Here is a 23016-nt window from a genome sequence, read left to right as displayed (position 1 = left end):
ACTAGATGTAAAATAAGATGCAAAGTTGAGCGTTAAAAAGATACAAAAAACGTTACAAATTAATATGCCAAATGATGATGCAAATAATGGTGTAAATTTGGGATGCAAACTTGGGTGCAAAAAAGGAAAAAAAAAAAAAGATGTAAGAAAAGACATAAAACAAGATGCAAAATGGGGCTGAAAAAAGGTGAAACCAAGGATGCCATATTGGATGTAAAAAATGAATCCTAATCACATGCAAATTTAGGCTCGAACTCAGACACAAAATTATATGCAAATGTGGACACAAAATGAGGCAAAAAAAGATGCAAATTTGGATGGTGAAAACGATGTAAAACTAGACACCAAAAAATGCAAAATTGGATGAAAAAGTCGGTGTAAATAATGGTGCAACATTGGACACAAGTAGACACAAAAAAATGGTGCAAAAAGGGGCATAAAATAGCTTAAAATTGGATGCAAAACTTGGTGCAAAAACAAATACAAAAGTAGACGTAAAAAATGGCTCTAAATTGAATGTACCATTAGACACAAAATAAGATGCAAAGGTGGACACAACACATGACTCAACATAAGATGCAAATATAAATGCAAATTTGGATGCTCAAAATGATGTAACATTAGATGCAAGAGATGGTGTTAAAAATGATGCAAAATTGGATGAAACAAATGACGCAAAATATGGTGCAAAATGAGATGGGAAAAATGGAGACAAATCAAACGTAAATGTGGATGTAAAAAATGGTCCAAAAAAAGATGCAAAAATGGGCACAAAAATGGATGCAAAATTTGGTGCTAAATCAAATTCAACACATGGTGCAAAGATAGGCACCAAAGCTGGTGCAAAAATAGAAGCAAAAACTAGTGTAAGACTAGATACAAAACCTGGCGTAAGACTAGATGCAAAAACTGACACAAAATGGATGCATAAAAAGACGTTAAATTGGATTCAAAATACAGTGTAAACTTGATGCAAAAATGGAAGCAAAGAATGACACAAAATAGGAAGCAAAAGAGAATGAAAAATAGATGCAAAAAATGACACAAAACTAGAAGCAAAACCTGTCATAAAATAAGATGCAAATCTTGGTTCAAAATTTGACGCAAAAAATGATGCATAGTTTGGTGTAAAAAATGATGCAAAATCTAGCGTGAAAAAGGATGCAAAATCAGGTGCAAAAAAGGACGCTTTAAAAATTGTACAATAGAGCCAGATTTAGCGCCAGGTTGCTCATCACAATTACAAAAAAAATGCACTAAAATCTGGCGCTAAATCTGGCGCAAATCGCTGGTTTTGTTGTAGTGTTTACCTTTGTCTGTATCATCAATTTTACCTTTCTGTTGGTTTCTTTGCTGCTCAATTTTGTCCCATGGTAACTTGCATGTAGAGGCATCATGTGATCCATTTCTTTTGCAGCGTATGCAGTGCAAATATTCCTTTTCTCCTTGAGAGTGTTTGACCCCCCTGCCTCTGAAATATCTTCCTCTTCCTCTTCGACCACCTCTTCATCTAGAAGAATCTTTAGCAGGATTATTTTCTTTATGAGCAAGGCACACAACCTCTTCAAAAGATTCAGGGGTTGTCTTCTTTCCAAAGCTTTCTCTCTTTTAGCAAACTTTTTTACAAGAGAGTCAAAGGTGATATCTTTGAGATTTCCATTTGCTTGCAATGACTATTCCCAGTGAGAACTATTCCCACAATAGATATGATTGAATGCATATTGTAAAAAATACTTCTGCTGATAGAAAAATACTTCTGCCAATATACAGTAAAATTGTACTTATGGTGATAATTTTTAAAAAATTACAATTGAAAGGGGTATTCTCTCCATAAGGGGCTTTGTACTATCTTTGTCTTTAATGTTAAGGATGAAACCCAACAATAATAAATGCAAATTGATTATTATAAAACATTTCCCAAAGAAATATTCAAATCAGCTATGCACTCTCAAAAAAATTTCAAATCTCTTCCTCATCATTTTTTTCTTTTTTTTGCAAGTTATAATAAATAGTAATCAGTGCTAAAGTATGGAAAAAAATGCTTCATAATCTGCCAATTCTCTCTGTCTGATACCAGAGCAGCGTTCTTCAAAACAGTTCAATGCAACGTTCTGAAATACCATGTCCTTCTGCATCAGACAAGAACTAGTAACAAAAACCAGCCTTCAGATTAAACTGCATGTGCCATGTCCTTTTGCATCGAAGGAGAACTAGTAACAAAAACCAACTCAACTACTTCAAATGAAAAGCCAGAGACACCAGTCACCTTGAATTGTTTTACATGGAAAAAGCAACAGAGCTATCAGAATTTGGTCTTCACCAATCTAATCTTAATGCATGTCTCAAATACTTATGAAATGCCATGCAGTCAATGTACCAAAAAACGGCTCAATACAATGTCATGAACAGCATACAAAAAATGGCTCAATATAATTCCAAAAACTTTAATTGTATAGCATGCAACAAGAATGTCAGCGTACCAAAAACCGACTCAATATAATTCCATGCTATGCTCCCATTCCAAGTGAGAGGCTGCATTCTGAAAACTATTTCAAGTTCGATTCCCATCTACGCTCGTCTTTTAGAGGGAACTATAGTACGGAAGAGTCTGCGTCTGAGTTAGATGACTATCGCTCCCTTTGTGGTGGAGAGCCCTGTGGGGTCTGTATGGTAGGAACTTCCACTTTTTCGTATGAAGGACAGGCCAGGTTGGAGTAAGGCGTACTTACAAGAATAGTGTGTGTCCTATAGATGAAACGGAGGGACGGAGACTACAGATGAGCATGATGTAGATGAGCGAAGGATTTCATCCAAGGACAAGGTTGTCCTAGTGTATACAACATTCAATCATGTCAAGAACGTTTTTCAAAAAACCGCCCTCTGCAATGGAATGTTGTTACCAGGACGGGGGTGTCAGTTCTGCAATATGGGCAGAACAGGAAAATAGGTAGAAAAGGGAGTTACAAGGGTAGAATACTAAAAATAGGACTGGCTCCAATACCATATCAGGCCAAGTAGTAACTCCACAAAATTCAATTCACGTTATTCCTTTAGGTTGGTCTTTATTATATACATGAGGGAGACTTTTCACTTCATCTCCTAATGACTGTTCATATTACTTATTTATTTACATTATATTCACCCAATGCTGATGATTAGGTGTCAACAAATACCTTTCTTTTATTAAAGACTACATCATAGCCTTTATCTTCTAGCAAAGCAATGGACACAAGATTCTTCTTCGGACCTGGTACATACTTTACATTGATCAGGGTGAGGAAAACTCTATGCTCCCTCTGAAACACAACCGTACCTTCACCTGAGACACAGTACTTTCCATCATCACCCATCTTGATCCACATCTAGAGATCCTTCTCCTCCAGGGTACTGAAGAGATTCTTGTCACCTGATATTTGGAAAGAGGCTCCATTGTCTAGATACCAAACACATCCCACCATGGATGAAAACATGCATGCAATAAGAGAGAAATCTAGCTCAAACTATGAGGCTAGTGCCTCACCATCAGATCCCTTTGAGGAACCCTTCTTGGATTTATTCTATGGACAATTAGTAGCATAATGGCCCACTTCATGACAATGAAAGCATCACACTTTCGATGTGTCAAAATTCTTCCCACCATGGGAAGAACCGGATTTGGATTGGGATGCCTTCCCTTTCCCCTTCCTTGCCTTACTCGCTAAGGCTAGAATTTCCTCATCATCTTGGTTCGATGAGGATCCATCTCTAGTGCTTCTTCTTATCTCCTCCTGCATCAGATCCGACCAAAATCATTCCCAATTTGGCAGTTTTTCTCTTCCATTAACCGATTCCTATTAGCTATGCCAGCTTTTAGGAAGACCGATGAGTGAAAGACTCACCATTTCATCATCCGATGTCATGATCCCTACACTTCCAATCTCATCCCTATAGGTGGTGAGCTTGTTCAGATAGGTAGAGATCATGTCACCCTCTTCACACTTGATTTTTGATGCAGGAGCATCCGAGCACTCATAATTAAAGAAGGAATCCAAAGCAGAGGAAGCAAGGAGGATGTGGACCATCGAAGCAAACCAAGGACATTTCTGTTAAAATAGAGTTTCAATGATGGAAGCGATAAGTCTCTATAAGACTTAAGTAATGTAATTGTCTGCCATATGTATACGAATAGAGAGATTTAGGAGTTGTTGAGCAAATCGTCGAGAGGATTTGATTGGATCCTTCCAGTGATCCGATCCAATGTTTTCTTATAAATTATGGTGAACCTACGTGTTTAGGGGGATAGAGAGCAATAGATAGAGATTGTGTAAGCAGTAGATAGATTTGATGTAGTCGAAAGGGGAACTTGTCTCTTAGGTTGAAATGTCTTTTTCTGTATTCAATATTTTATAATGAATAGATGTGTGTTCTGTGGATTTCCACGTGTCTATATATTATGTCCCTTTTCAATTCTATGTGTATGTTTCGTATATAGAGTTAATACTGTGTTGCGAGATTGCTGATCAACCATCGATCACTGAAAGGATTGATGGCAATCCAATATTAAATAGAGTATGGCAGAGGACCTATGTTTAACACAAAGTCCATCAATAGAAGCGAATGAAGGGATGAATAATGAATGCACAGGAATCATATCACGTTGGAAAAGTTATTTGACATATTTTTGGTTCCATGAGCATAAATCCAACTTACACTAAGATTTAGCGCAAAACACAGTCAAATCCGAAATCCAGACTTGAAATTTTATCAATGGGAACTTATACCATTATCGGGTCCATAAGACTGATCGGAATGGCCTTTGAATCAATGCAATTGTGATCACGCAATTAAGTGTGGACCGTCAGATCTAGATTCAAATCGACAGTCGAGATCTAATCGCTAATCGCATATCAGAGCAGTCAAGGGACAGTGCGATGGCATACTATGGAACGACGATATGCAATGCCAAAATAGCGATGTGCTGATATTCGTTGGATCAGAGGAAGGAATGGACGGTGGAGATGAAGCTCATCAGAGATTAGAGATCCGACCAATCGAAGTTCAGAGGAGAGCACGGTGGAAAGGGAAGCGAGGGATGGACCCGACGGATATATAGATCCAAGTGGATTGTTTTTGAAGTTTGAACAAAGAGTTTAGAATGGAGTTTCCATGTGTTTCTATGCATTCCTGTGTATTGCGATAAATTGGTTGTCCTGGGTTTTTATAACTAGAGTGCATTATTTAACACTCCCGATAGTGTAGTGGGCTCCGTTAAGTTGAATGGATCCGGACTCTGAAGCTCAAATGCATATTTAATGCTTCTGATAGACTTATGGGCTCATAACCCATAGTTTCGAGGATCAAAATATTTTAAGGAAAGGGGATTTTGGCCTTACCCCAAATTAACAATGTAAACTTTGAAACGGGAACTATAAACTCAAAACGGGAACTCTGGCCAAAAAACCCCGTAAAAACATCAAAAACAGTGCTAAAAACAAAAAGTGTTGGTGTTGGAATAACACCTTTTTTTCCTAGGGTAAATTTTCAACATGTTTTAAAAATGGCGGTGAAAACCAATTTTTTGTGCAAAAATTGTCCAAAAAACACCCTCAAAACGAAGTGTTGATGTTCGAATAACATTTTTTTTTTCAATGGTAAATTTTGTGCAAAAAACACCCTCAAAACGAAAAGTGTTGACGCCGAGATAACAAAAAGGATTTCAAGGGTAAAATTTCAACATTTTGAAATAATGGCGTAAAATATTTTATCATGACCCCGAAAAACATTAAAATTTCAAAAAAATAATGAAAACATAAAATAAAAATAAAAAATAAAATTAAAATTAAAACAATGAAACAACACAAAACAAAAAAAATTAAAAAAAAAAATAGCAAAACATAAATTAAAATATATACTAAAAACAAAACATAAAATAAAAACAAAAAACAAAAAAATCAAACATAAAAAAAAAAAGATCAATCATAAAAATGTAAAAAAATTAAAATATATACTAAAAACAAAACATAAAATAAAAATAAAAAACAAAAAAATCAAACATAAAAAAAAAAAAGATCAATCATAAAAATGTAAAAAAGAAAAACAAAATTAACCTATAAAAGATAAGAATTAAAAAACTAAAAAAAATTACAAATTATAAACAAATAAATAGTAAAAAAACATATTGGAAAAAAAAAAAAAAAAACAACAACAACAACAAAAAATATGTAAACCATAAAAAAATTTGGAAAAAAAAAAAAAAAAAAAATATATATCAAGTTAAGTAACTAAAAATAGAAAAATTATGTAAAAAAGAAAAACAAAATTAACCTATAAAAGATAAGAATTAAAAAACTAAAAAAAATTACAAATTATAAACAAATAAATAGTAAAAAAACATATTGGAAAAAAAAAAAAAAAAACAACAACAACAACAAAAAATATGTAAACCAAAAAAATTTGGAAAAAAAAAATAAAAATAAATATATATCAAGTTAAGTAACTAAAAATAGAAAAATTAAAAAAAACTAGGGGAAAATAAAAACAAACAAACTAGATTAAACAAAAATAGAGAATTAACCCAAAAAAAAAAAAAAAAAACTAGTAAAATTAATACTAAAAACATTTAAAAAAAAACAAAAATACTCTGAAATTATTAAAAAAAAAGACTAAAAAAATATGAAAATTTTAAAAAATATATGTCTTTTTAAATTAAGAACAAAAAAAATAATGGAAAAAGACTTTAAACGTATTAAAAAATGTGTTTTTGATTAAATATATATATATATATATATATATAATTTTTATTGTTGATTTAAAAGAAAACACATAAAAACATTTAAAATGTATTTATTTTTATTTTTTTTATAAACAAACTTTTGTGTTTTTTATTTTTGTTGTAGCCCTCCGCCCACGGCTACGCCCCCGCCGGGCGGCGCGCTGGCAGCAGTCTGATTCCTTGCAGCCCTCCACCCACGGCCGCGCCCTTGCCGAGCAGTGGATGGGTGGCAGACAGATTCCCGGAATTGGCCTGCCGCCCGCCCACCGCCCAGTGAGGGCGCTAATATTTTTATTTATTTATTTATTTTAAATAAGAACAAAATTAAAAAAAAAAATAATAATAAAAATAAAAATAAAAAAATGAAAATTTTTTAATAATTTTTTTTTTGTTAAATAAAACACAAAAGTTTGTTTATAAAAAAAATAAAAAAAAAAACTGAAAATTTAAATGGTTTTATGTGTTTGTTTTTAAATTAACAATACAAATTTTATAAAAAACAATATTTTTTTAATCAAAAACACATTTTTTTATACTTTTAAAGTGTATTTTAATTTATTTTTTTTGTTTTTAATTTAAAAAGACATATATTTTTAAAATTTTCGTGTTTTTTTAGTTTTTTTTTTTTTAATAATTTCAATTTTTTTTTTTAGTTTTTTTTTAAATGTTTTTAGTATTAATTTTACTAGTTTTTAAATTATTTTTTTCCTAACTTTTTTTTAATGTTTTTTTTATTTTCCTATTTTTAGTTACTTAACTTGATATATATATATATATATATATATATATATATATTGCCAAATTCTTTTATGGTTTATGAGATAAAAAAAAATTAACATTTTTTATTTTTTTTGTTTGCCTTTTTTAATATATATTTTTATATTTGTTTTTTTTAACTAATCAACATTTAAAAAAAGAAAAATAAAACAACTTGAAAATTCGTTAAGTAATCATAATTTTAAAAAAAAATTGGACATAATAAATTTTAAAGTGTGAAAAATAAGTCCTCTAAAAAAATGGTATGCTGCATCAACATGTTGCATCCACACATTTCAAAATCAAAATGAAAGTCACTAATATTTAGAAACAAATATTTATATTTGATACATAAGAAAATTTAAAATGTCAAAAATATGCTCCCAACAAAAAGAAGTGTATTCTGCTTAACCACTTTTGAAAATCGGTTCACGTTTTTACTACCCCTACGAAACGGGTAATCATATCGGTTATTTAAAGTGTCAAAAACTATGCTTTAAAAAAAATATGTCCGTTCTGCATCGCCCCTTTTCAAAGTCGGGTCAATTTTTTGCTATCTCTACGAAATTGGTAACAGTATCAGTTCCCATTTGAAAGTTTACGTTGTTAATTCTCTTTTCATCAAGTGGTATCAGAACCAAGTTAAGATTATGCGTGCAAAAGGTTAAGTTTTCCTACAAAAAGGAAGAAGGAGTGCAAATAGAAGGGGAAGGAGGTATAATTGATAAAGCTGGAGAGTTTATGGTCTTACTATCGTGCAGAGAACGACAACAGAAGGTGAGAATATTTGTAGCAGCCTAGAGCATGGAGTGCTCAAGTGGTTCCAAAGAAGAGAGAACCAGAACGATGCCAAAATACTAAGCTCAAGAGAAAGCTTAGTGAGGCATGTGTAGCAGAGGAAGACTGTTACTGCAAAAGTTGGTTGCAACTCACAGAAGATCATGAAAGCAGTTCCACTAAAGAAGTGAAGTGGGTAGAATTGCTAAGGACAAGGAGAAGCATATGACCAGGAGGTCATAAATTTTTGTGCCTTGGGAGTCTGATGCAAGAGCATCCAAACACTCATAATTAAAGAAGGAATCCAAAGTAGAGGAAGCAAGGAGGATGTGGACCATTGGAGAAAACCAAGGACATTCTTGTTAAAATAGAGCTTAAGTGATGGAAGTGATAAGTCTCTAGAAGACTTAATTAATGTAATTGTCTGCCATATGTATACGAATAGAGAGATTTAGGTGTTGCTAAGAAAATCGTGGAGAGGATGAACCTATGTGTTCAGGGGGACAGAGAGCAAAAGATAGAGATTGTGTAAGCAGTAGATAGATTCAATGTAGTCGAAAGGGGAACTTGTCTCTAATGCTGAAATGCCTTAGTTTGTATTCAATATTGTATAATGAATAGATGTGTGTTCTGTGGATTTCTGCATTTCTGTATATTATGTCCCTTTTCAATTATGTGTGTATGTTTCATATTAATAGAGTTAATCCTGTGTTGCGATACTGTTGATCAACCATCGATCACTGAAAGGATCGATGGCGATCCAATATTAAATAGAGTATGGCAGAGGACCTATGTTTAATGCAAATTCCATCAATAGAAGAAAATGAAGGGATGAAGAATGAATGAATACGATTCATATTGCATTGGCAAAGTTATTTGATATAGTTTTGGTTCTGCGAACGTAAATCCAACTTACACTAAGATTTAGTGTAAAACATAGTCGGATCCAAAATCCGAACTTGAAATTTTATCAATAGGAACTTATACCCTTATCAGGTCCATAAGACTGATTTGAACGACCTTTGAATCAATGCGATCTCAATCACGCAATTAAGTGTGGACGGTCGGATCGAGATTCAGGTCAACAGCCCATATCTAATCGCTAATCACATATCAAAGTAGTCAAGGGATAGTGCGATGGCAGACTATGGAACACTGATATGCGATGGCCGAAATAATGATGTGTCGATAGCCGTTGGATCAAAGGAAGGAATAGACAGTGGAGATGAAGTCAATCAGAGATCGGAGATCTAGCCAATCGGAGTTCGGAGGAGAGCGCAGTGGAAAGGGAAGCGAGAGACAGACCCAATGGATATATAGATCCAAGTGAATTGTTTTTTAAGTCTGAACAAAGGGTTCGAGCAGAGTTTCAATGTGTTTCTATGCATTCATGTGTATTGCGATAAATTGGTTGTCTCGGGTTTTTATAACTAGAGCACATTATTTAATGCTCGTGATAGTGTAGTGGGCTCCGTTAAGTTGAATGGACCCTGACTCTAAAGCTCAAACACATATTTAACACTTTCTATAAACTTATGGGCTCATAACCCATAGGTCCTAGGATCAGAATATTATAAGGAAAAGGGATTTTGGCCTTACCCCAAATTATCTTTTCATCAATTTTACGAAGCTTGTCTTTTAGTGCCAGCTTCCTCTGATCACTGCTATTCTGATATAGATTTTTCAATGTTTTCCACATTGAAAATGGTGTCTCCTTCCCATGGAGACTCGAGACTATGTGATCTCGAACTCCCTCTAGAAGGATTCTCCTTGCTCTAGCCACACAATTTTTCCATTCTTCCAATTGAGTAGCATTAGTTGGCTTGGGGACTTCTTGATCTGAATTCCTTTAGACCACTATCCTCTAATACTGCCTCCATGCAATCCTTCTAGGCTATATAATTCAAACTGCCATCAAGGGCATATTCGAGTCTTAAAACACTGAATGCGATAGGTGAAATAGAGATGTGATAAGAACTCAATTTCTATCAGGAATCACAAAATTCAAACTTATCCCTTCTTGTATACTTTTCTTCCTTGATCACCTTTGCTCTGATACCATGTAGAAATTCCCACCTGCAGATCACCTGATAATGCAATATACTAAAGAAAATTACTTGATCTACTTCTACAAAAAATTATGCAGAAGATTAATCAAATTGAGCAAGCTCAATTGAACACATATAACTGATAAGAAGAAATCAATCACACATAACATAGAAAAAATAACCAAAGGAAAGCCTAAGCATAAAACCCCAACTCTGTATTATCAGACAAGTGGAAATCTTGTCCAAGTTACAAAAAGAATCAGCTCAAAAGCTATCCTACTCTCTTTGTAATCAAACAATGAAGCTCATAGACTGAATAGACAAGTATATATGTCCTCCTCAAGTCTTCCAAGCCCCTATTTCTTTGCCCAATTTTTCTTGGGGTCCAGTGAAGCCACATGTGTGAATTGGCCTCATCACACTCACAGTACAAGAAGAAGTAACAACGCAATTCACTTGGAAATAAATCCTTCTACATGCAAGGAATATTCACAAGGAATATCCTAGAAACTGATAGTACACTGTCCCTCCATCCAATCTCAATTGGGTCTCTATCTAAACTGACATGCATGAGTTATGTATGAGAGAATATTCAATTATCTGAAGAGCAGCAGTTATATGCAAGCATGCATTAACTAATTGAACTTACATTAATTTAAACAAACTGTTTAAATGAATCTAACTGGACTTGACTCAGTTAACTGAGCCAACTAATTACATATCAAATTAGAACTCATCCTTATCTCTTTAACTAATGGATAAATTCCTAAATTAATGGAGAAACTATTGCATGTCCTCACATAGACTTCATGTTTGATTTTTCACAACTAATTAACTCATGGTGAATTAATTATTTTATTTTCAAATAGTTGCTAAGTTCAAATTCAAATTTTACTTCCTATTATAATTTAGGGACGGACTAAAAAAGGAAGGTATCCCGAAATTCTATTTATAGAAAAACTATTTTTAGCACTTTCACTTTTCATCCATTGTAGCTAAGTTCAACATTGGATGAAACTGCTATTTACAATAGTGTTATTTTTAGCATTTTATATTTTTAGCATTTCTTGTTGCTATCTTCAACAGGGAATCCATCTCCATGGATTACATGTTGGGCCTTCCTTCTACTAAGAATGGAAATGACTGTGTTTTTGAGGTCATCGACAGGTTCTCGAAGATGGACATTATGGCGGCCTGCAAGAAGAATATCATGGCAAAAGCCATTGCTAAACTCTTCTTTGAACGAGTGTGGGTACACTTTGGGATCCCACAGTCTATCATCTCAGATCGCGACAGTAGGTTCCTCAGTACATTTTGGTCCAGTCTCTGGTCAATGTTGGACACCAAACTCACTAAGTCCACAACCTTCCATCCCCAAATTGATGGTCAAACAAAGGTTGTCAACAGGATAATCGTACACATTCTGTGCATGTACAACTCAAAGCATCCATGCACATGGGATGAGAGCCTCCCCTATGTTTAGAATAGCTATAATTGGGATCTCCACAGCTCAATCGGCCACAACCCTTTTCAGGTGGCCTTGGGATTCCAGCCACTATGTCCCATTGATGTGGCCATGCAATTTGCAGCTACTCAAGCAGATTCGGCTTATGTCCGGTCCGAAATAGATAAGGCAAACAACTTCATTGAGCACATCCAACATATCTGCTAGCAGGTTCATAACATTCTGGAGAAATCAAATGCCTAGTACACGCAGTGACATGATCAACATCGGGTGCCACACAAGTTTCAGGTGGGTGACAAAGTTGGGTTGCATTTGCAAAAGGAACGTCTTTCCAAGGCCTATCGGAAACTCAAACCACTCTGATATGTTCCTTACACCATTACCAAGGTTGTGGGAGATAATGCATTTGAGCTCAACATTCCCCAATTCCTTGGCCTTCACCCAGTGTTCAATGTGGACAGCCTTCAGCCATACTTTCCACTATTACTAGACACATCCGACATTGAAGAACAACTCACACCAATAAATTTAAATCGAGATTGCATGAAACAAGCTACAACTGATCGGATCATGGACACGCATATCAAGCACACTCACTAGCAAAATATCTAACTGTATCAAGTTGTCAAAATAGGCCAACTCCTTCACCAGGGCAAGTGGCTCAGCAAGGACCAAGTTCAATAGAAGTTTCCTCATCTCATGGAGGAACTCAATGTAATGGGGACCATTGCTTCCTAAGGGGGTAGGAATGATCCAGGTGGATATTGGTGGCCACACACCAATTCCACTTGGATCCCCACCATTGTTTCTTTTAGTTTTTCCGTTTCCTTAATTATAGCTTAGTTTACTATTTTTAGCAGTTTTTCTGGTCCTAAACTTCTAGAGCTATTTTGAGGCCCTAAACAACGTTTTTTTGGCAATCTACTACCAACAATTTTTTATTAAATTCATCTTTTCCATCATAGTCCTCAGAGAGATCTTTCCAATGGGGTATCATGTGCATCAAAAAGAGATAATATGAGCAATTCACGACCCCAGGAAGTTGGTTGTCCAACTAACCCCAACAAGGCACATAAACGCTTGGTGTTACATCTCCTCGGGTTAGGGTTTTGGTTTTTTAGGGTTTGATTTTATTGTTCAATAATAAAAAGGCCCTTGAGCCTCATTGTAAGGTAGTTTGGAGGCATGTAGCTGCCACATCTCTTCTTAGGGATAAGCTACCATTTCTTGAGCTAGTTTATTTCCATTTCTGTTACTAGGCATATTTCAGTATTTTACATTAATGAAATGAAGTATAATTTATGTTGCATCTTGTATTTATAGTTATATCTATAATTTGTTGTGTTCCCATTTAAATCCAGATCAAATCAAATTGAGGAATTTCCTAAATAATAGGGCCTAATTTCTCAAGGAACAACATAAGGAAATAGGAGCTCAAGTAGAGGCAGAAATTGACTAAGCCTGGGTTAGAGTTTCTTAGTGAGTAAAAAGACACGTTATGCACTTGCAGGTTGTGCTCAGTTGAGCAAAGTAATTGTAATACATCTCTATTCATCAGGTTAATGCAACCAGGCATTGGAGTTTTAAGTAGATTTCTTTCCCTAGACAAAAATACTTGTTGCATGTGTGTTATTTATTATTGCATGTATGAAATTACTGTTCTAGATTGTGGATTACTTTCGCTGAGAAGTAGAGTAGGTTTGTGTCTTGTGATTTATATTAAAACTTAATGAGCAGTTGCAAATATACAACATAATTTCTACATGGTATTAGAGTAGGATTTTCATTAGAGCAGGAATTTCGAAGTTGTCTCTCATGAGGCTCGAATTTGAAGATCAATGTAGCAAGATTTTTTTAGACTTGAGAAGATGGCCTTCAATGGAATAAGGCTAGAGTATGCATTGGAAGGCACCTATAATTTTATTGCATGGAGGGATCACATGGAGGAAATATTGGATGATAATGGATTTCTAGAATACATCAAGACAAATGTTGCAAGACCACCAGAATCTGATGCTCAAAACCTTGCTCAGTGGAAGAAAGATGTAGCCATGATGAGGAGAATAATATTGGAGGGAGTATGGGATGACATTGTCTCAAATCTCCATGGAAAAGAAACTTTGTTCACAATGTGTAAAGCATTGATGAAATTGTTAAATAATAATAGTGACCACATGAAGCCACCACTCAAGGATAAAAGTCAAAGTATCAAGATGTAGAAGAATGACACTATTCCATATTATCTGAGAAAGTTCACACAATTTCGTGATGAACTTGGAGGGATCGGTGCTAATGTCCATGAAAAAGACTTCGTAAGCCTAGCCCTTTTGGGCCTTCCCAAGATTTGGAATAACTATTAAGATTCAGTGGACAGGAGGGAGGAACTACTGAATTGGGAATGCTTATGGTTTGATTTGCTACAAGTGGAAATAAGGCGGAATACTAGAGATGGGACTTCATCCAAAGGCGAGGATGATGAAAAAATTGTATTGTATGGAAAGGAAAATAAGGGAAAAGGGAAGAAATCTCAATCCAAATGAGAGTCCATACAAGGGGCCAAGAAGAAAGATTTGACCAAAATTAAATGCTTCCATTTTCATGAATTCAAGCACTATGCCACGAAATTTCCGCAAAAAAAGGTAAGAAAGAAGACCCGAGGAGGAGCGATAGGTGAAGCTTTGGATTCACACTTTGAGGTTGATTTTAACCTTATCGCATCCATGACTAACACAACAATGGGGAGAGTGTCATACTTGTAACTCCATCCTCCCACATCCACCGAAGTAACCATGTCAAATGGGGTAAACATGAAATGAGAGGCTACTATGATCAGATTCGACCTCCTATTTGACCTTAAGGAAGAGGAATTGATGGAAACATCACACATAGTCATCCAACATCAGCTTCAGAATCCTCAGGAGACATGTCAGCCACTAAGACAGCCTGTCCGTTGGTCCCACTATTGTTCTGGATATCTTTTTCCATAATCACTCTCATGCTATGGGAAAGGGGGTGACCAACAACCCAAAGTCGCTCTCATAGGCTTTCTTTCCAATGACCAGAGACCAAAATTTCTAGTTCTATGCCAGTGACCCTAGGTTTTAAGCCTTTTTTTCAAACCCAGAGCCTAGGCCACTACCCAAAATGGAGTGATAGCTTGAAATCAGTAAAAATATAAGGAAACAATGATGTAAAAGAAATAAGTTGAACAAGACCTTTATCAGTCCCCTACTAACCATGCCAGGCATTTCTTCAAACCTATCATCAATATGTAACCTACAGCTGTAAAAAACATAATTAAGTGTATGGATCTCAAACTTATGTGAGAATCGCTACGAACCATTATTCCCTCATATCGTTTGCTGCATTATCATTTATTAGGCCATTGATAAACTATCTATTCGTTTACAAGTAAAAACATGATGAGAGCCATATATAGTTACTATCATAAAATATACATATAACCAAAATAATAAGAAAAAAATAAACATAAACATATCAGCCATCAAAATCCACATATACATCAATACATTTTCAAATGGAAATCAAGGGAATGAATTTCTCATTACTGAATGCAATAAACTAACTAGAGACAGGAATACCACGTTCCACCTAACCATAGAATGGCTTAGCCAAATCCCTCTTCAACCATTCACCCTCATGCCATATTCCAAGCATGAATGTGTGACTCAAACCAAAATAACCAACTAGGGCATATGTTAGGTCACTATACTACTAGTGTAACCCCTTATTGTTATTAGCGAAACTCCCTTATTATATAGTTATGCCCATGTATTCCCCATATTGTTATTATTATGCCCCATAAAATCCCACTATTGTTATTGTTGTTCCCTTACATTATTATTGTTATGTCGGCTCTAATTACAATATGACCCCTTAGATTCCTATATATAGAAAGGAGGTATTGTCATTTGTATAATTCAAGAATTGTTCATTTGTGTAATGTAAAGGAGGTTTCCCCCTCGAAGAGGCTAGTTAGTAAGGTGTTGATATATCTTTTCTATCTTTTTGTGAGCTGGTTTCATAACATTTGGTATGAGAGCTTTGGATTCTAGGGTTTCACTGCTCCAAATAGGTCATCGTGGAATTTTTCACTATAACCTCTTCACTACGAAATTTCAGAAACTAAAACAAAAACTCATTTGAGAAAAAATCGATCTGAACCTCGTGTTCAATTTTCAAATCTTGTCTCGCTATATATTTGGATATATTATCTGAGGAAGATAGGGTTTTTGGAAGCTCCAAATTTCATCTCAAATAGGTCATCATGGAATTTTTGCTATAATATTTTTTCCATGAAGGTTCATACTCTGAAATTAAAACCCATTTGAACCGAAATCGTGGTGAAGTTTGGATATGAATTTCAGACCTTGTATCACTATATTTTCGGAGATATAATCTGAGAAAGTGAGTGTTCTTGCAGACTCCCGAATTACATTCTAAACAGGAAATCTTGGGAAAATCATCATAACTTTCTCTCTGAGCATCAGATTGAAATTTAATAAGAAGTTACAGAAAGAGGACGGATGGTAGTTTTCTTTGTATATTCTTTAGATCCTAAGGTTGAAATAGTGACACATGCCACTTCATACAAGAGCACTCTACTGAACCAGTCTATAATCAGGTCATCGTGGTAGATTTGACATAACTCTTTCTTGCAAAATCCAATCTTGATCAGACTTGTGGGGTTAGAAAGAGAACGCATAGGGCTACTGAAAAAATCAATTTCAGAACTTGGAGATCTAAAATTACAGAGTTACAGTCGTTTCAAGACCGAGCTTCTAAAATCAAGAAAAGACTATATGAGGAAGTTTGATGGCAAGGATCTAGTAAATTGGATACTGCAGATGGAGCAATATTTTGATCTACATGAGGTGAAACTATTACAAAAGGTACATATTTCATCTTCATATTTAGAATCAGATCATTTTTTATGGTATAAAGGGGTTTTTTCTCGTAAACCACATTTTACGTGGTCAATTTTCATGGAGGAATTGATAGCACATTATGAGGATACAAAGAGCAAAACCTTCTTTAGCCAATTGATAAATCTAAAAAAAGAAATGGTCAATGGAAAAGCACATTCAGGACTTTCAAAAAATGAATACAAGGGAAAATTCTATTCCAAAGAAGTAGAGGATTGATGTTTCCATAGGGACTTTAAAGGATAACATTCAACATGAGGTTCGTCTTTGGGAACTTGATTCATTGGAGAAGGCATCCAGGTTGGAAAGAAAAGTGGAAAGAAAAATTATGGCAACAAGGATGTCTACCCCTCACAACTGTAAAGATAGAAGTGTTGTTTCTCCTAGCCTTCCACAACCTACAATGTTGACACCACAACGATTGTAAGAAAAAAGAGCAAAATGGCTTTGTTACAATTGTGATAACAAATATATTAAAGGTCATAAGTGTACTGAGAAGAAATTATTTTACATTGATTGTGAAGATGAGGAAGAAAAGGATCAAGAAACATTAAAACAAGAGGATATACACCAAGAACCAACCCAAGAGAAAGAAGAAATGAATTCGACCATATCTTGTAAAGAATTGGAAATAATTACCACTCCTCAAACTCTCAAGATAGAAGGACATATCAAGAAGAAAAAGGTTCAATAAGAGAAAGATCACATCGAGAATCAAGAAATTAATCTGACAATATCTTGTAATGCAATGGTCAGAATTACCACTCCTCAAACTATCAATATAGAAGGACATATCAAGAAGAAAAAGGTACTAGTGTTGATTGATTCGAGTAGTACCCATAATTTTATTCATTATAAGATAGCCAAGGAATTGAATTGCCTCCTATATCCAGCAGCAGAGCATCAAGTGATGGTTGCAAGTGGAGGAACCATAAATTGCTTTGGAAAGTGCCATAATATCAAGCTATCCATGGGAGAATATGTATTGAATAGACCAATGCTTTCCATTCCAATGGGTGGTGTTGATGTTGTACTAGGAGTCAAATGGCTACAACCCTTGGGTACAATAGCTTTTAATTTTCAAGAACTTTTCATTAAATTTTCTTCAGAAGGAGAGGGAGTTGAATTAAGGGGTATCACAGGGAAACTGGAAAATAAAATCATCTCTAATGGAATGACAAAGCTTCTAAAGAAATAACAAAGAGGCATAATTGCACAATTATGTTCGCTAGAGGTTCCCACGTCGAAATCATCTATTTCTCCAGATCTCCGAAAAGTCTTGGATAATCATTCCAAGGCATTTGAGACCCCAAAGGCCTCCCACCTATTTGTGATCATGATCATGCTATTCATTTTCCAGGAAGTATTCCTCCAAACATCAAGCCTTATAGATATCCCTTTGCACAAAAGAGTGGAATTGAACATATGGTTGCAGAAATTCAACCTAGTCAAAGTTCTTTCTCTGCTCCAGTAGTATTGGTGCACAAGAAGGATGGATCGTGATGTAGTTTTCTGGAGTATATAGAGCTAAACAAGCTCACTATTAAAGATAAATTTCCCATTCCTCTCATTTATGAATTATTGGATGAATTTCACAGAGAAATTTACTTCAAAAAGTTGGACCTTCATGCAAGATATCATCAAATCAAAATGAAAACTGAAGGCATTCTGAAAACAACAATTAGAACTCATGAGCGTCATGGTCAATTTTTTGTCATGCCTTTTGGCCTTACCAATGCACCTTCTACATTCCAAGGTTTGATGAATTCCATTTTCAAACCATTCCTTAGAAAATTTGTGCTAGTATTTTCTGATGATATACTAATCTACAACAAGTCTTGGAAGGATCATGTTCAACATGTTGATAGAGTGCTCAAACTATTGGATGAGAAACAATTATATGCAAAAACCTCCAAATGTTTCTTTGGAGTACAAGAGGTGGAATACTTGGCTCATATTGTATCTCATGAAGGTGTTAAGCTAGACATTCATGATCAAAATGTTCTCCAATTCTTAAAGGATACCTCATGTTGGCATAGAATCGAATGAAACAACAGGAAAATCAACATCGTAGAGAAAGAAGTTTTGATATAGGAGACTGGGTATTTTTATGAATACAACCATACAAACAAATGTCCCTTAAGAAAGCTAAGAAGGATAATAAATTATCTCCAAAGTACTATGATCTTTACAAGGCACTGCAAAAGATTGGTACTATAGCATATAAATTGGAGCTTCCTACATCTTCCAGAGTGCCCCTAGTTTTCCATATTTCATGATTAAAGAAGTTTATAAATGAAAAGATGACAAAGTAACAAGGGTGACAATAAGAATAGTAGAAGAAAATAGTTTGAGATTAATCACAATGAAGGCTATTCATAATTGATTATATTCTTATTATTCACATTTTCTATCATTCAACACTATTACATTGTCACTTTACATTCAAAATTTTTATTTCATCATTTTTCATCATTAAAATTATTAATAATGTTTATCATCTCAACAAACTGAGGTAAATAAGCAAATTTAAAATTAAAATGACCAGATTAGTCTGAGACATCCTTAGCATATTTAAAATGATTATATTAATATTAGATGAGGTTACATATTATTGATAAAATTAATCATATGTTCATTAGAATTTCTTTTGCGCACATGACTAAAACAAGCCTAGATCCATCTTAACTCCGGATCTATCAAGCTCTGAGAGAGATCAAAGCTCTCGAGGTACAAACCTTCCCTGAAGTTTTGCACTCAAAAAGAGGTTTGCACCTCAAGAGATTTGATCCCTCTTGGCACTTGATAGATCCAGAGTTAAGATAGATCTAAACTATATATATATATATATAATAGAAATGAAAAAATCAAAATAAATTATGCTATTTTAATTGGTTATAAGTTCTTATAAAAATGGAATTACAAATAGTTTTTAATACAAAAAATATAAAATCTAACTTAAAATAAATATAAATATAAATTTATAAATTATTATATTTTTAATAAAAAAATATAAATTAATAATTAAATTATATTTTACATAATAATATTTAAAAATTAATAAAAGATAAATAGTAATAATAATAATTTTTACGATATATTTTCAGTAGGGAGATGTCTTTCATATCATGTACATTAACTTTTAAAAAGCATGCATGGACTTTAATATAATGTAAACTAAGTTTAAAATGCATGCATCATAGCTTTAAAAACTTACATTATTAGCTTATGAGTTGTGATTGCAATGTGAACCATATCCTATCTCAACCTCAACCACTACATGGACATGTATATTAAAATTACTAAAATGTAATTTTTAATTTATGAAATATATATATATATATATATATATATATATATATATATATATTATAAAATTAATTATATTAAAATTATTTTTTTGAATATAATAATGGAAATATAATTGAACAATTTTTAAATTCAAAATTGTATTATATATTATAAATATTCAACAATTTACCTATTATAAATATTTAACCATTTAAAATTACAATAGCAGTTGTCTATAACGTGACTTTTTAAAAGCCTTTCGGGCGGGTTTTTCCGGTCGAAATCCGGCAGGAATTTATTGGAATCGCAAGTTTGATAGCTAGTTTCTGCACAATGAAAGCGTCCCCGGGGTTTTTCAGGGTGTTGAATCCAAATATGCAGTTAAAAAACCATTTTAACTGCAACAAATCAAGATTTAACCTCAATTTCTTCCACCGGATTCCATCACCGGAATCTCCAAAAAGTCGCATTATAGACAACTCCATTACAATATACAACGTTGTTATTTAGTACTTATTTCTTATATAAAAAAATCCATAGTCTATGGAAGAAAAAACTAACAGCCAAGTTAAGCGGTGTGATGAAAAAGATAAAACATAGACCGTTCAATCTGACCGTGCGTCCTTTTTTTTGTTTTTCAGTGATGAGGGTATTTATGATGACGTTCGAAACAAACCAGGCAAGATGTTAAGACCTTCTAGATACGTGCATGGGTCGTATAAAAACATTTATCATTATGGTTTAATAAAAAAAATTATTTTTTATTAATTTATGAAGTAATTGGATTTTTTTATTTTTTATTTTATTTTTTAAATAATGAGTCATATTTAAATGTTAGACTTAAATGATCTATAATGTAGATATAATTTTTGTGAATTATTTATATTATTAGGATGTGGATTATTTATATTATTAAGATTTGGTAGAACTATTAACTAATGTAATTTATATCTAAATATTTTTTTATTGCATAATTAATTTATGGTGATGGTTAGGTTGACAGGTTTTTTTTTTTTAAATAATTTTAATTTTGATAAACTTTATGTTTTTTTTTTTTAAATAATTTTAATTTTGATAAACTTATTTTAAAGCCCATAAAATTAGTTTAATTAGGAATATTCACTAATCAAAAATAGAAATTCAAATTTAAAAAACTCAAAAACTAACTTTAAATTTCCCAAAAAGTTAATATTTAATTTTTCAAAAATTTTAATAAAATTTGAAATTAATTTTTAAAAAATTACAAATTAATTAAAAATAAAACATTTTTACCCAAACTAATTACTAATTTATAATGAACTAAATAATTTAGATCTGACATAACATGAATTTCATCCAATCAAACCTAACTAGATAACCAAACAATAAAATTAATATATTTTTCAGAAATCAAACATATCATAACTAAACACAAAGAAACAACACGTCTAAAAATCTAGATGGTATATATGGAAATACCCATACAATCAATATAAAAATATGATAAACATTATTTCTAACTATCACATACCCACTTTCAAAACCAACCAATATTTAAGAAATCGTCATTTCTTGAGTTGATATTATACTATAATAAAAAAATTAAAATATATAAAAATCTTATAATATTAAATAAAATTTATGTATTTAAAATAATAAAATTTATGATTTTTATTAAAATATATAAAAATCTTAATAATATTAAATAAAATTTATGTATTTAAAATAATAAAATTTATGATTTCATTATTTAGAGCTTTTTACCTGTCAATCTAAAATTAGGAAATGTGTTTACATTAAATAAAATTTATGTATTTAAAATAATAAAATTTATGATTTCATTATTCAGAGGTAAATTTTTACCTGTCCATTGTGAAATTTTATGTATTGGTGAAATTGGTGGTTGCTAATGGTAGGTCTTGTTCCTTTTTTGACGAAACATAGAAGCCTTGGAAATTGAAAAAAGACTTATAAATCTCAAAAAGGATGTTGGTTGGAGTATCAACAAGTGTTAGGATAACTTTTTTATCTTGCTAATTTTATTTTTATTTTTTTTACTGGATAAAGATGTTGGTTAGATTTTTTTATTATTAATTTTGATTAAATTTTTTTTATTAATAAAAATACACTTTTTTTTATTTCTTTTCTTTATATGTTTTGGTCAGTAATATTATTATTATAATTAATCTTATTAATAATATTATTTATAATAATAAAATTTTTATTGCTAATTATTTTTTATAATACTATTTATATTAAATTTTATTTGAACAATTTCTTTCTATAATATTATTTTGAATAATTTATAGTAATAAATTATTTCTTACTATAGAGTAATTTTTATTTTAATAACAATTCTCGATTCAAACTAGTTGTTATAATTTTACTATATAGTTTGCTTGGTAATATTATTATATAGTTTGCTTGGTAATATTATTATTATTATTATTATTCAGTTTAATAATATTATTATTTATAATCATAAAAATCTTATTACTAATTATTTCTAATAATATTACTTATAATGAATTTATATAAATTTTTAAATATTATTTATAATTTATTTATTTTAAATAATAAAAAAATATTTCTATAAATTAATTTTATTAATATTAATAACTAGTTTTTATAATCTAATGGTTAGTTAGCTCTTCTCTACATCTATTTATTTTGATGCCTAGATCAAGGTTATCATTTTGTGGTGAACATAAACCACACTAGTTAGTTTGAAACTCATATACAATATTTTGACAAAAGCCTAAATTCAAAAATAAAATTTATATTAGAAATAAATAAATTTATAATTATTATAAAAGAAAATTATCTATTTTTTTTATTATAAAATAAACAATTATATATATATATATATATGGTTGAAAGTGTAAATTATATTAATAATGTTTTTTGTTGATTTTTTTATTAAAATAATATTTTAGAAAACCCCATACATACATACTATATATATATATATATATATATATATATATATATATATATATAATT

Source organism: Pinus tabuliformis, chromosome 2_1 (genome assembly GCF_031772625.1).
Source record: "Pinus tabuliformis cultivar Carrire ecotype Pingquan chromosome 2_1, CPIR1, whole genome shotgun sequence".
Taxonomy (NCBI): domain Eukaryota; kingdom Viridiplantae; phylum Streptophyta; class Pinopsida; order Pinales; family Pinaceae; genus Pinus; species Pinus tabuliformis.
The sequence above is the reverse complement of the archived record's forward strand: the minus strand, read 5'-3'. Positions refer to the sequence as shown.